Source organism: Benincasa hispida, chromosome 1 (assembly GCF_027475165.1).
Source record: "Benincasa hispida cultivar pf3 chromosome 1, pf3_genome.v1.1, whole genome shotgun sequence".
Taxonomy (NCBI): Eukaryota; Viridiplantae; Streptophyta; class Magnoliopsida; order Cucurbitales; family Cucurbitaceae; genus Benincasa; species Benincasa hispida.
In genome coordinates this window covers 22,416,633-22,433,430 of record NC_143478.1, presented here as the reverse complement: position 1 = coordinate 22,433,430, position 16,798 = coordinate 22,416,633, and the positions used below count along the sequence as shown (strand labels likewise).

Sequence of the window (16,798 nt, the reverse complement as noted above, 5' to 3'; positions counted from 1 at the left end):
GATTACAAGCAAAGCCTCCAAGGGGAGGCCAGAGAAGTGAAAGGAAAATGATGAATGTGTTTTAAGTGCTTGGGTTATTTTATAGCTTTTTTAAAGGAGGGAAAAGAACTGTAAGCACCAAGAATGTGTATAGAATTAAAATTGGTGGCAGTGGATGTTTTGTTAATTGATTTGGGGGGAAAAAAGGCCTAAAATGAGTGGAATTCCTTTAAAAATGGGGATTACCAAATTGTGTTTGTGAAGAAGGCTAGTTTTTCTCTACCAACTCTTCTATAAACAGATTGGTTTTTAGACACATTTTGTTGATTATTAACCCAATATGGCGTCGGTTCAGAGAAGAACTCGGTGCCCATTTCCATGCTTCACCAGATATCAAAAACTACTTTATTTCACATTAATCCATATCCCCTTATCTGGTACATATATCTAAAGTTATTTCAGAACTATGAATATTGTTCGTGAGGGACTTTTTAGACCTAATTTAGCTGTTAAGTCATAAAAATTCGATAGATAGAACCTAACTCAGGCCCCTGTGTTAATTAAGAAGCGTGCAAACCACAATAATCAAATGCCAGTTTTGGTATTTATATAGCATCCTGGTCCAATTATATATTATATAATCATTAAGTCATACCTCGTCTCTTTAAAAAACGAGTTTGAATAACACTGCAATTTTTCAATAAAAAACCATCTATTTCTAATAAGTTTTTAAAAATAAAATATTAATAAAAAAATCCATGAAATGTTTGTTGGAGACAACTTTTTTTTTTTTTTTTCTTTTTCTTTTTTAAAGAATGTAAAATGAAATTGAAATATATAATGTATATACACAGGTGTATAAGGAAACATTTTTGAGTCGATCATTAGTTCTTATCAATTAGGTTCTACCTCAAACTGAATTTTAGATAATCAACTTATAAAATTTTAGTTTATTCAAATAATCTAACTCATCCAAATATACTTATAATCTTTTAAATGGATCAATTTTTAATCTTTTATATTCATATCCACGCATGCGTGTGCGTGCGTGTTAAATATCTTTGATATTCAAAGGCTCATAAATTTTAATTTATTTCGACAAATATGTTTAAGATATGTGCACTAAAATGAATTATTATATAAGTTTTTACTTCTATTAAAAAGTTCAAGAACTTCCCTCTTTATAAAATAATACTAACATATTATTATTAGATAAAGTTCAAGAGTATTGTGGTTTTTGAAACTAATGACAAAAATGAGGTAGATGGGCAAAAATTTTTAAAAATAGAGTGGGAACGCAAAGTATTGATAAAAATAGGGTAGATTTTGGGAAAGATAATTGTGTATTTGGTACACAATTAGATTTTAATCTAGTTAACACCATGTCAGCGCCGGTGGACTTGGTCAAAGCCAAACTTGTGGATGGGGTCCACAATTTGATTTTTTTTTTTTTTTTTTTCTGATTTTGATTTTTTTAAAATTTCTAACTAACAATTTTTTTCTACTAAACTTAGTTACATATTTTATTGTGTAGTTTGTAGCCATATTAAAAATAAAATTTTGACTTGACTAAGTAGTACGTCCCTCTACAAATGAAAAAAATAGAACTTATGTATATAGTAGAGTCTACTTTAGAAAAAGAGAAATTAGTTCTTTAATTTCAAAATAGAAGTTTATATGAAGCAAAAAGATGACCCCCTTGGCGCTTATCCCACAGAGGGGTTGTCTTCATGTGCCTCCAAATTGGCTTCGCTTTGCTGCCATTGTCGTCTACGATGAATACGTCTTGTTTGTTGAATAATACTTTCTATGTTAACCAAGGTTTGGTTACACATTGAACATAACTCTGGTAAATTGTGTGATAATGAATATTGTTGTATATCTTCCACAAAACTATTTGTACGATGAAAAAAATTAATACTAAATAATATTCATATCATATATTTGAGAAATGTAAGATAATAAATCTCTTACCATGCAGTAATAGTAAGCGTCATTAGGTGTAATAAATCGCCTCGTGATTGAATCGTACTAGGAAAAATAGTAATACGATACAGCTGGTCCATTTGTTATTTCTCTTTGTGTACAACGATCATGACATGCACGCTAGTATGATATATTTTCTGTGTGAATTCGGCACCATTCTTGGTCGTGCTTACCTCTCAAATCAATCTGGTGTAGTGCCGAGAATGTATAGCAGAAGGTACCGTTTGTGCAGCCCGAATTGTCTCAATACACGATCTGGATGATGCCACTGTACTATATGGAAGCATATAAGAGGTCTAATGGTCAACCAAATGTCGTGACCATCACGATAGTAATTAGGTAGTAATGACCAAATATCTTGCGTATATGATGTCTAATTAATTTGATAAAAAAAAAGGATAGTTAGACACCCAAAAAGTTTTTAATATTCATTTATATATAGATTTGTTACTTGATTATGCACCAGTCTGTCAAATATTTGTCAGTATACTAGCAACATATTTGATGACTGTTCAGAGGCAACTAATACACCACTCCATCTAAAGTTATATAAAAAAATACAATTAATATATATTCTTACATAAAGTGATAACAGAATAAATATATAAATGAAATAATACTTGACACTGAATGGACGATGACCTGGGGTCTGTAACTGGACTTGTGGTGCTATAATTTTAAATATAACTTAGATAATTTTATAACAATTATAAATTACCCTAAAGTGGTGACATACTTCATGCAATTTCATTTCATTACTAACATACATAATAATTATATAATAAAGTAATGAAATTATCAATAACATACTTTAAGCATACATTCATACTATATTATAACTGTTATAATATAAATGATGCATGTATATGTTATTAATGCATATATGCATATTTTATAACATTTATACTATATGATGCATGAGTATGCTATAATATTAAAACATGCATCTAAACATATATTATAACAATTATAATATAAATGATGCATGAAATTAAATGCATAACCTATGGTGAGATTTTATACTATATGATATACAAATGACATAATAATAAAATAATCATACATCACATACATAATTTAAAGGCAATTAATGGATCGAGATTGGACACTTATAACAAATAAAAAACAAACTAATACAAATTAAAAGTTAATCGGTTCGAAACAAGTGAACCGAGTCTTGAACTGCTCGACCCGAACTGCCCAGCTTCATCGCATAGCAACAATCATCCAACGCCACACTAGCAAAGATCATATAGTGTTATCACATAGCAATGATCATCCAATGCCACACCTAGCAAAGATCGCATAATGTTATTGCATAGCAACGATCGCACAGAGCTATCGCATAGCCACGATCACATAGTGGTATCACATAGCAATGATAGCATAAAGTTATCACATGGTAACTCACACCAAGTGCCATTGCATGGCAGACATTGATTAGCAATGAACATAGGATCTTTCTTCTTCTTCCAATTGGACTTCGTTTTCTCCATAAAACACATCGAAAACATCACAAGCGACTCAAAACTTTAAATACAGACTCGATCACATTTAAACACCCCAAAAACATGGGCCCATACAAACCAATTTGTAAACTGAAAGCGATAAATCTAAACAGTCATATCCTAAAAACATCAAGTAATTGCAAAATAATACATTCCACAGAGCATTCTTCATATGAATTACAGAATGTAAAATCCCACTAGAACACTATAAATTAATATGAAATTTTGAAAAAATTTGGGCCATAAACCTACCTCTGATACCAATTGAAGGAGCCATTGAAGGTCCTTGAGCGGTAGCATGGGATCAAACCAAATACCCAAAATTTACATAACATAAATTTTACAGCAAAAAACAAACAGATTATGCATTTATAAGAAAATTGCAGTATGCTTTTAAAAACAAATTACAGAAAAGAAAAAGGGGTTTAAGAAAATTTCAATATATTAAATTTAATTATATGAATCAAATACATAAAATTAATATTTGAATAATATTCAAATATTTATTTCCTCTCAAATAAACTTTATACTATAATGTAACAAATACATTATAGTATTTATATCACATATATAATTAAATTAAATTAATTATATCACATATAATTAATTCCCTCAATTAATTTGAATAATTCAAACTAATCCAAAAATTGATTCTCATTAATTCTCGTTGAGCTACGAGGGGACCTCATGGACCTGTAGCTTGAAGCTCTAATAGTACGAGAATAATTAATTAAACTTATTTAATTAAATCATTCACCATCCGTTAACTGTCGGGCACTCCATTAAAGACTAACAGCTGCACTCTTCGCACTACAAATATATTTCTGTGTCCATTGGATATAACCAGTCAACAGTACAATGACCTTCACAAATTGCTCGTAAGTACAGTTGGGCCAAAATTACCGTTTTGCTTCTATAGTTACATCTAACTCCTTAAGTACCACTGATCCCTCTAATGAACAATAAATCATAATCCAACTATGATCAAACTCCTCTCAAGCTAGGAGAGGGTGTGACACCACATTGTTCAAGCCCTAGAATCAGCCATTAAGAGAGCAATTTATCTACTTGCCATAACATTGGGGAGGGTGTGGTACCACACTAAGTCTCTATTATGAACGACGTTATATAATGAGACTAACATTTCGTGGTTCAGTCTTATACAAACTTCTTTTTATAGAATATCCGCGCTCACATGTCTCCACATGAATGATCAGGATCAGATCATTTGTAGCACTTTACAACAATTGTAACATCTACAAAGTGGGTCATACTCACAGTGTCACCAGGATAAGGCATCCAACCTTATCCATCTACTACATACCATTTAGTTTATCATTTAAATATGATCCACCTGTATGTCTCTACATACATATTTAAACTACAATATAACCTTGGATGTTAGTTTATTGGTTGTGGTCAATGCAACTAATTTTGAAATAAATATCACATATTTTATTACATAAATAACATGTTTGTACAATACAATTACAAACTATAGAACCCTACAAGATTTAGGGCATCAATCCCAATAATCTCCCACTTGACCTAAATCTAGTGTGGTGTACAATGTAAAAGTCAAACTAAAATACAAAGTACACAAACAATAAGCTAGGGCATAACACGCCCAATACAAATCTCTCACTTGCCCTAGTCTAAACGTGGCCTGTCCCATAGACTAGACCCATACTCTTCAGGTAACCTTCAAACACCTTAGTCGTGAGGGCCTTTGTAAATGGATCAGAAACGTTGTGCTCCGAAGCTATCTGCATGATGATCATGTCTCCTCGATGCACAATCTCTCGGATGAGATGATACTTTCGCTCTATATGCTTCCCGCGTTTGTGACTCCAAGGCTCTCGGGAATTAACCACAACACCACTATTATCACAATAAAGTGTGATAGACTTTGACATGTCTGGAACAACTTTCAGATCAGTTAGAAACTCGGAGCCAAAAAATTTTCTTAACAGTTTCACAAACCACTACGTACTCAGCCTCCATAATGGAGTCAGCAATGCACCCTTGCTTGGTGCTCCTCTAGACTACTGCTTCTCCATTAAGAGTAAACACTGATCCTGATGTGGATTTCCTAGAGTCCTTATCAGTCTGAAAATCAGAGTCCTATATCCTGTAAGGATTAGATCCTTAAAAACATATACGAGCATGTAGTCACTCGTTCTTCATAGATACTTAAGGATATTCTTAACAGCGATCAGTGATCATATCCTTGATTAGACTGATATCTACTGACTATCCCCAACTGCATAGCAGATGTCAGGTCGAGTACATAACATCGCGTACATCAGGCTTCCAACAGCCGATGCATAGGGGGATCCGTCTTATTTCCTCAACCTCTTGAGGTGTCTTAGGTCACTTTTCCTTAGACAATATTACTCCATGCCTGAAAGGTAGCAAACCTCTTTTGGAGTTCTATATCGAATACTTGACAAGCATTTTGTCAATGTACGATGCTTGAGACAGAACTAGCATTTTGTTCTTTCGATCTCTAAAGATCTGATTCCCAGAACAAACTGATTGCAGTATAAAACCTTATGTTCCAAGATGAAAAAGCTTGCTTCAGTCCATAAATGGACCGATTAAGCTTGCAAATCTTTTACTCTTGACCTTAGGTGATGAATCCCTTGGACTGCTCGATATAAATGATCTCCTCAACATTGCCATTCAGAAAGGCAGTTTTGACGTCCATTTTCCAAATCTCATAGTCATAATATAAGGCAATGGATAGAAGGATCTGAATAGACTTGAGCATGGTAACAAGTGATAAAGTCTCCTCATAGTCGACTCCCTCAACTTAGGTATAACCCTTTGCCACTAGTTTAGCCTTAAAGGTTTACACCTTTCCATCAGCAACCCATTTTCTTTTGTAGATCCATTTGCAACCTATAGGTTTAACCTCATCAAGTAGATCTACAAGATCTCAAACTGAATTGAAATACATCGACTCCATTTCGAGATTCATAGCTTTGATCCACTCATCTTTGTTAACATCCTCCATTACCTTCTTGTAAGACAATGGATTCTCAACATCTCTATCAGCTACCATAGCTAGGATTTTTGTTAAACCCATATAACGGACAAGTGGGTTCGCAACCCTCCCATTGCATCAAGGTTCCTTCAACACTTGAGGTGGATTTGACATACTAGATGATCCAACTTTAACAACTCTTGTTGGGGTGTTGGACTCTTCAATAACTCTTGTTGAAGGTTCAATAGATTCCTTAGAAAGTTCATTCAACACAACCTTACTATGGGTTTATGCTCCCTTATATCGTCTTCTTTAAGAAAAGTAGTGTTTGTCGATATAAACACTTTATTTTCCTTAGGGTCAAATAAGTTGTTGGGATTGGTGTCCTAATTCTCCTGGAGTCTCATAGTTTGTAATATGTGCATATGTATGAATAAAATAAGGGTTATTTTATTTGACATTTACTCATATCCAATAAACAAAGCTCCATGGTTATTGTATGTAAGCTTACGCATATATATGAGATATACAAGTGGATCATGCCTTAAGTGATAACCTAAAAAGGTCTGTAGTATAAGGATTAAGGAGGGATACCTGATCCTTATGACACTATGGATATGACCCGCTTTGTAGAAGTTTACAAGTGTTGTGAACTACTACAGATAGTAGATTCTGACCATTCATGTGGAGACATGCGAGTGGAGGTGTTCTATACAAAGAATTTGTATAAGACTGAACCACGAGATGACTAGTCTCTGTATATAACGTCGTTGATACTTGAGACTTACATCTCACCTAAATGATGATTGGTGACATGACCTTAATCCTAAGTGTTTTAGGAACTGCCTTTGAGGACGGTCGTTTAATTAGTATGGGTGAGAGTGGCCAGATTGCCAACTCAACATGCCTACCTTTTTGGAGATTTGTCTAATTTGGGGGCTGGGAACTCAGTTACACAAGATGGAATTTACTCCTTCCCCGAAGCAGGAGTAAGTAGATAGATTGCTCCTTTAAGGGCTGATTCCAAATCTTGAACATAGTGATCATAACTTCTCTTTGGAAGAGAGGACTCAGTCATAGTAAGACTATGACTTATGTTTATTAGAGGGATCGGTGGTACTTAAGAAGTTAGATGTAACTACAGGGGCATAACGGTTACTGACCCAGCTATATTTATGAGCGATATGTGAAGGGTTATCGCATTGTTGATTGGTTGATAAGGACATATAATATATCTGTGGTAAGGAGAGTTTAGTTGTTAGTCTTTAGCAGAGTGCTTGACAATTAATGGATGGTGGATCCCATGAATAAAAAGTTTAGTCAGTTATTTACGTACTGTTGGAGCTTCGAGCTACAGGTCCATAAAATGCCCTTGGTAGCTCAATAGATTCAAGTTGAGAATCAGTTCATGGTATTGATTTGAAATGTTGAAATTGACAAGAGGAAATTCTATTAGATATGATATGATCGGTGTGATGTATGAGATACATCAAGTGGAGGATTATTATAAATGAGATTTACATTAAATACCATGAAATAGAAAAAGAACTGTGGTTTATATGTTTCATGAGATGAAATATTAAAACTATAAGTTATAAATATAATATGGTAAGTTAGTTATCATATATATTTATAATAATATTAATTATTGGATAATTATATCTTTTTCTCTAATAAGCAAATTGAGTGGGAGGTTATTGGTGGTTTCATAGTAACAGTGAGATAAAAGGAAAAATGTTTTCCTAATTTTAGTAAGTTGTTGTGAGAGTTTCTATTCTCGGCAAGTTCTCACGGAAAGACTATAAAATGGATTAAATTCACTAAATGATAGTTGAAGAGAGACTAAACGATCGCGGAGTGACAATATACGATAGTTCACTCAACTAGACGATAGCCAAATGATCGCGGTGTTGGGTTTTATGTCCTAAAACTCGTGGTTTGTAAACAATATAACTTATTCTGAAAATTCAATAAGTTGTTATAGGATACATTGCTTATTAGAAATTCAATAAACCTAAAAGTCCCTTGACTATTATATGTGTTGGGATTGGTGTCCTAATTCTCCCAGAGTCTCGTTGTTTTGTAAAGATACACATTGTTTAATGAATAAAATAATTTTTATTTAATTCTGGTATTTATTCATATCCAATAAACAAAGCTCCTTAACCATCTTATGTGAACTTAAGCATGTATATGTGATATACAAGTGGATCATGCCGTAAGTGATAACCTAAATAGGTCTGTAGTATAAGGATTAAGGTGGGATACCTGATACTGGTGACACTACGGATATGACCCGCTTTGTAGAGTTTGCAAGTGTTGTAAACTACTACAGATGGTAGATTCTTACCATTCATGTGGAGATGTGAGGGTGTCCTATACAAAGAGTTTGTATAAGACCTGGACCATGAGATGACTAGACTCTATATATAATGCCGTTGATACAGAGACTTGCATCTCACCTAAACGACCATAGGTGATACGACCTCAATCCTGAGTGTTTTGGGAACTTCTGCCTTTTAGGGCGGTCCTTTGATTAGTATGGGTGAAAGTGGCCAAATTTCCAACTCAACATGTCTACCTTTTGGAGGCTTGTTTGTTTTGGGAGCTGCGAACTCAATCTACAAGAAGGAATTCACTCTTTTCCCGAAGTAGGGATAAGTAGAGAGATTGCTCCCTTAAAGGCTGATTCCGGGGTTTAAACATAGTGGCTACAATTTCTCTTTGGAAGAGAAGACTCAGTCATAGTAGGATTATGCCTTATGTTCATTAGAGGGATCAGTGGTACTTAAGAAGTTAGATGTAACTACAGGGGCATAACGATTATTGGTTGAGTTGTACTTACGAGCGATCTGTGAAAGATTGTCGCACTTCTGATTGGTTAAGATGGACACATAATATATCTGCGGTAAAAAGAGTTCAATTATCGGTCTCTAATGGAGTCCCTAGTAATTAACGGATGGTGGATCCCGACTAAAGAGTTTAGTCAATTATTCACATACCGTTGGAGCTTCGAGCTACAAGTCCATAAGGTCCTCTTGGTAGCTCAATGAATTCAGTTGAGGATCAGTTCTTAGTGTTGATTTGAAATGTTCAAATTGACAAGAGGTATTTTGATTATATATGATATAATCAGTATGATGTATGAGATACATCTAGTGGAGGATTGATGTAAATGAAATTTACATTAAGTACCATGGAGTAGAAAAAGAACTATGGTTTATATGTTTCATGAGATGAAATATTAAAACTATAGGTTATAAATATAGTATGATAAGTTGGTTATCATTTATATTTATAATAATATTAATTATTGGATAATTAAATCTTTTTCTCTAATAAGCAATTGAGTGAGAGGTTATTGGTGGTTCATGGTAACCCTGAGATAAAAGAAAAATTGTTTCCTATTTTTAGTAAGATTTTAAAAAAGGGTGAAAAATTGCTTTGAGTTTTTTCTCTCGCAAAAAGAAACTCACGGATGTTGTCAAGTAAATACCAATTTACTAAGCGACAACTTGAGCGAAGTAAACGATCGTGTAGTGTTTTGTAGGCGACAGACACTGAGCTAAACGATGAGCTAGACGATCGCTTAGCTTTTGCTAGCCATTCGCTTAGCTTTAGCTAAATGATTGGGCATCGACCTATGCGATAGGTTTAAAAAATCTCCCACTTGTCCAATCGTGTACACGATTGTTCATTCTTCCTTCGTCTGCCTCATTCCAAGTCCAAAAAGAGCCCACCCTCTGGATTCTCACACCGAGAATACCAAGGTAACCATGTTGGTGGTGTCTTACTCAACTCGACACCGTCGAGGTTCTGTGGAGGCTGTTCGTGTTGCTGAGGAGTTCGTGACCGAGGCGATCGTTGAGGATGAGTGCGAAGTGTTCGTGCAGTGTTGCAATTGTGTTGTTTGAGCGTTCGAGGTTGTTGTGTTCGAGCGTTTGTGAACAAGGAGCGTGGAAACGAGTCGACAAACATTCGTAGCATTCTTCTTTGTTGAGAATAAAGTGTTTATTTTCAATAATGGAATGGAGATTGGTTATGGTTCAATGGAAAATAACTTATATATACTAAGGCCATTAATCATAAAAGCCTTGTTTAACATTGAAATGTTCAGTACGGCAACAACAACTAAAAGACCAAAGGTTTTTATAACGACCTGACCCCCTAGGACTTAGGTTTGGCCGTTACTAAAATAAATACATGCATAGGATTTGAAACGACACTCAGTTATGTTGAAATAAATGCTAAATAGACAAGAGAAGTTCAAAAGCCATTTATTAAATGCAATTGTTAAAACAATAATAGGGTACCCATAATTCGTAAAGACTATTAAAAGTATAAAAAACAATCCTTCATAATAAGTTTCAAACAGTAAAACTAAACATTAAGGGAAAAATAAGGACTCTAAAATTCATGATGCGGAAGCATAAAAAAAACTAGTCCTAGTGGCACGATCACGAATTTCGCTGCGCCATCACGGGTGCATCTCTACCCACCTGAAACATCAACATAAGAAAGAGTTAGCATGAAATACTCAATAAGTAACCCCACCACTGGAGTCAGGCTAGGCATCTATATCCTCTAGATACCCACCTATGGCACATATACACACATGAAACAGGTAAGAGACTGAGTCCTATCCTACTGTAGTTAAGTATGCCTACTATCTCTGGTGAATCTTGAAGAAAACACAAACTGGTGAATCCCGAAGAAAACACAAATTGGTGAATCCCGAAGGAGACACAAACTGGTGAATCCCCAAGGAAACATAAAATTGGTGAATCCCGAAGGAAACACAAACTGGTGAATCCCAAAGGAAACACAAAATTGGTGAGCATCTAACTAATCAGTGAAGACATTCACACAGTCTCAACATTCAAAAATCAATACCGTACGAATCTATGACATACATGTAATCCTCGATACCATGGCTCTACCACGTACACATAATCCTCAACAACATATTCTACAATATTCATGTAAACCTTAACATCATAGATCCACATCATACAAGTATGCCTCAACATCAGCAGATCAGATACCAACATATGGAAACATATACCACCTCATACTAACAATCAAGTGCCTAGGTGTATATTTAAACAAATCTGAACTCGTGCCAGAATAGGTCGTACTATCAATCAACATGCTAACATTTACCATAACATACGCTCATCATGCTAGCATACAACTAAAGCCTGGCCCGTGGGCAGTTCCAGTGGTAAGATTACTTACCTCAAACGAAACTTTATGGATATCAAAAATCAGACGGCCAAACTATGGCGACAACCCTTAATAGCGGTCCCAATTCTGAAAATAACTCAAATAATTTCAGTTCAACCATAACAGTGAAACTTCGGACCCAAGTCAAAAATATCCAAAAACTTACCCAAAGGATGAAGATCACTTCCACTCTCCCTTGACGATGCTCCCTCTAAGTCCAAGGTTCGCTAAAACTCACCTTCAAATAAAACCCAACAACTGTGTATCAAAATGATGAAACCCAACGTTAATGGCTAAGAGATCGAACCGAACTACCTCAACATTACCTAGAATAGATCCGATGGCGACAAGGGAAACGATTGATGACGGATCTGGGTCTGGCGAAGCGTGAAGAGGCGGCAGTTGATCGAGTCTGGGCCGACGAGGCATGAGGGAGCGGCAGCTAGATGGATCAGACGAACGGCGAGCTAGACTGAGGCCTTGAAATGATGGGTTTCCGGCAGAGAGGCGGCAGACGAACGAAAAACGATGCCCTCAGCTGGGCGACGCAGCCGCGAATGGAGGAGAAAATCGGCTAGGTGAGCTGTGGCGACTTCAGATCTGAGCAACGAAGGAGGCGCGATGGCGGTCTGATGAGGCAGTGAGGGGAGACGCGACATTCGTGGGAGGAAAGAAGAAGGAAAATCGGGGTGGGGGTGGTGTTGTTGTGCGAGGAAGAAGAAGGAGAAAGGTTGGTGGTTTTTTTTTTTTTTAAAAAAAAATATAATAATAATAATAATAATAAATATAATAACTAAAAAGGGAGGTATAATTATAATTAATTTCTTTCTGTTTTGAAAGGAAATTAATTCCTGCCATAACTTTCACATTGAAATTCAAAATTGAATAATTTTCCGCCAAAACTTAAATTCCTGCATTTATACTTGAGATCCAAAATTCCAAAAATGCCCTCTGACTAAGCAATTATTGAATTTCCAAATAATAATGTTACTGAAATTAAAATGTGCAGGGTGTTACAGTTTCTCCTAAGGAAAATGCCCATCTTTGGCATTTGAGGTTAGGTCACATCAAACTCAATAGGATTGAGAACTTGGTGAAAAGTGGACTTCTAAAGAATTTAAAAGAAAACTTCTTGCCGGTATATAAATCATGCCTCGAAGGCAAGATGACCAAACGACCTTTTACTAGAAAAGGTTAGAGAGCCAAGGAAGCCTTGGAGCTTATACATTCGTTCCTCCGCCGTATACATTTATTTTATACCGCAAAAAACAACCCAAAACAACTATTTGATTATTTGGTTACCATAAAGTCTTCTTGAAAATTATCACCGCATATCGTTTTCCCTAGTCCCTGAGTTCGACCTTGGACTTACCAAGAAACTCAGTGGGATTTATAATTGGATTCCATGAGAAAACTTGTTGCTCAATGCATTTCCATCGCCGCATTTCATTCCATTATTTCATCTCATAAAATAACGCATCAAGTTTTTGGCACCGTTGCTGGGGACTTCGGAAATTCAGTGTGCTAACGGTAATTTTTCTGATTTCTTTGTAGCTCTCAATCTCTGGCGAATTACGACCCGGAGATTGAGAGGACGTTCTGACAATGATTGAGAGACAACCGCCAACAACAACAACCAGATAAAGACGATATGGCAGAGCAGCCTGGAAACAGAGCACCAAACAAAAAATATTATGGAATATCCAATCCTATTGGCAAACGACCGTAATAGGCCCATTCGGGAATATGCATCGCCAAACCTCTATGATTTCTCTCCAAGAATCATGAGGCCTGCCCTTGATGGATTCCGATTCGAAATGAAACCGGTGATGCTGCAGATGATTCAGACTGCAGGACAGTTTGGAGGAAGATGTGGCGAGGACCCACATGCTCACCTCCAGAGCTTCATAGAAATCTGCAACACTTTTGTGTTCCTAAATATCTCTACCGAAGAAGTTTGACTAACTTTGTTCCCATTTTCTTTATGTGATCAGGCACGAAAGTGGGCATATTCTCTCAAATCGGGAGAGATAACTTTATGGGAACAAGTCATGGAAAAGTTCATGAAGAAATATTTCCCATCAACCGAGAATGCTAGGAGAAGGAAACTAATAACTAATTTTGAACAAGAAACTGACGAATCGCTCAGAGATGCTTGGGTGAGGTTCAAGAGGCTGGTAAAAGACTGTCCACATAACACCTTATCAGACTGCTTGCAGATGGAGATTTTTTTATCAAGGGCTGACCCCTGCTTCGCAGACCGCCGTCAATGCGGCAGTAGCTGGTGGTCTGTTTGACAAAACATATGAAGAGGCCAAAAATATACTCGATCACATTTCCAAAAATCACGAGGATTGTTGAGAAAGCGATCAAAGATTAAGAATTAAAGATAGTGACATGAACAACGGGGCCATCGTATCCCCTTAGAATCAAATGATTGCGATGATGAGTTTGATACAAGGCATCGCAATTAATAACACGAGAGCGAAAAAGGGGCAGGTCAATGCAATTGCTCAAACGATCGCAAGTTGTGTCATTTGTGGAGACACCTATCCGATGGAAGAATGCCCAGAAAATCTGCAGTCAGTATGCTTCATAAAGAATAATCCCTATTTCGATACGTACAACCCTGGATGGAGAAACCACCCGAATTTCGCATGGAAAAATCAACAACAAAGCTTTCAACCAGTGGCGCAAAAAGAATGGCCACCTGGATGTTTTCCTGCAAACCAACGGTCCAACGCATAACCAAGCCAGCAGCTCGCGACTAACCCAAAGAAGTTGAAACTGTGTTCGAAGGTTTGCCTCTTTGTAGGCTACCTCAAGGAAATGAAAGGTGGATATTTCTATGATCCAAGTGAGAATAAAATGTTTGTTTCTACAACTGCTATCTTCTTAGAAGAAGACCACATGAGGGATCATAAGCCACAAAGTAAGCTCGTTTTACGTGAGATCTCAAGTGAGTCTGAGACTGTTGAGGGTTCAAGAAGAGTCGTTGAATAGGCTGACAGATCAACAAAAGTTGTTGAGGTCGAAACGTCTAGTCAACCAGCTCAAGAGTTGAGGCTGCCTCGACGTAGTGAGAGGGTTATGAACCCATTAGATTGCTACATGGGTTTGACTAAAGCCCAAAACATCATTAAAAATGATGGGGTCGAGGATCTGTTGTCTTTTAAGAAAGCAACAGAGGATATTGACAAAGATGAATGGGTTAAGGCCATGAACTACGAAATGGAGTTTATGTACTTCAATAACGTCTAAGAGCTTGTTGATCCACCTGATGAGGTAAGACTTATTGGGTGTAAGTGGATCTATAAGGAATGAAAGGTGTAGATGGAAAGGTGCAAACCTTTAAGGCTAGACTCATGGCAAAGGATTATACCCAGGTCGAGGGAGTTGACTATGAGAAAACTTTCTCACCTGTTGTCATGCTCAAGTCTATAAGGATTCTTCTATCCATAGCCACATTTTATGATTATGAAATATGGCAAATGGACGTCAAGACTGCCTTTCTTAATGGTAATCTTGAGGAGACCATCTATATGACTCAACTAGAGGGGTTCATAGTTCCAGATCAAGAGCAAAGAGTTTGCAAGCTTAATAGGTCAATTTATGGGATAAAAAAGCATCTAGATCTTGGAACATCAGATTTGACACTGTTGTCAAGTCATTTGGCTTTGACCAGAACGTTGAAGAGCCTTATGTTTACCAGAAAATCATCAACAGCTCAATAGCTTTCCTGGTACTGTATGTGATATTGGGTTTTATGTCCTAAAACTCGTAGTTTGTAAACATTAGAACTTATTATGAGAATTCAATAAAGTTGTTGTTGAATATATTGTTTTTTAGAAATCCAATAAACCTAAGTCCCTTGACTATTATATGAGTACTTAAACTTTATGTGGAGACATACAAGTGGATCGGGTTCAAGTAAATAGTCAAAATGATCTATAGTATATGAATAAGGTTGGGTACCTTATTCTGGTAACACTATTGGATGCGGCCTACTCTGTAGTTGTTACAAAGTGTTGTAAAGTTCTACATAAGAAGTGATCCTAATTCGTGCATGTTGAGACATGAGGAGTGGGGGTGTCCTATGCAAATGAGTTTTATGCAAGATCGGACCACAAAACCTGTCACTCTTACTTTATAACGTTGTTTATTGTTTAAGACTAACTATTTCAAAGCAATGACCTAAGTAACTTAACTTTAATTCTGAGCTAACTATAATCCTGAGCTAACAATGAATTTCTATTTGTCCGATTCAGGCTTTGTTGGTCCGGTTCAGACTCGTCCAGCCCGGTTCATGTTGTTTTGGGTTCAGTTTGTAGCGGTTTGAGCGGTTCAAAGACAGTTATAAAGCTGTTTGTAATAGATAGCTATCTGTTTACTTGTTTATGCCAAAACGAAAATCATAACAGTTAATATTTAATTGTTTATGCATGAGATGTATGTGATAATTAAATAAATTCATGTATATGTATACAGTATGCCATGTAGATTTAAAACTCCACCGTAGGAAGCATGTTACATGCATTGACAGTATGTTATAATTGTTATAATATATAGAATGCATGTTAGGGTTTCTTTTGTTTAATATAATAGTTATATTAGATATTGAATGCCTTTGCTGTTTTTCGTGAATGTTTAGCATATCTAAAATTTTGTAAGCTGTTATAAAATTGGGTTAGATATTTAAAATCCATAACAAAGAACAGTTGTATGCTCACTTAGGTTAACCACTCATTTTAATAGTTAAAATAGGTCATTAAATTTGTAAAACTATGGTTACAAACTCAACCAGTATATAATCCTGTCGAAGGCTAGGGGTATTTAAGTTGAAGGTGTACGGAACACCTCCTACCTGAGGATTATAGCCGAATAATTGAGCGTTGGTAACCGGTTTTATGAGCATTCGTGAGCGATGTGAGGTAATAAAAATAGGTTATCACAAAGACATTGTAGGTTAAATCCATTTATAAGTGTTATACTTGAATAAACCACTTAGACGTAGGGTTATTTTTATTAGCTAAAAAGAACCTAAGTATAAATATACCCAAACATTTAGAACACTTCAGTAGGAGAATAAAAGTTATTAGCTCTCACGTCC

The 16,798-nt window shown here is 36.0% G+C and overlaps 1 non-coding gene across 1 annotated transcript; it reads right to left on the bottom strand.

The window, feature by feature from the left end:
• Window positions 1-13,784: 13,784 nt before the first annotated feature.
• LOC120070459 (small nucleolar RNA R71) lies at window positions 13,785-13,891 on the bottom strand. The gene has a single exon (XR_005479954.1). It is a non-coding gene; the product is annotated as a small nucleolar RNA R71 (small nucleolar RNA).
• Window positions 13,892-16,798: the final 2,907 nt, after the last annotated feature.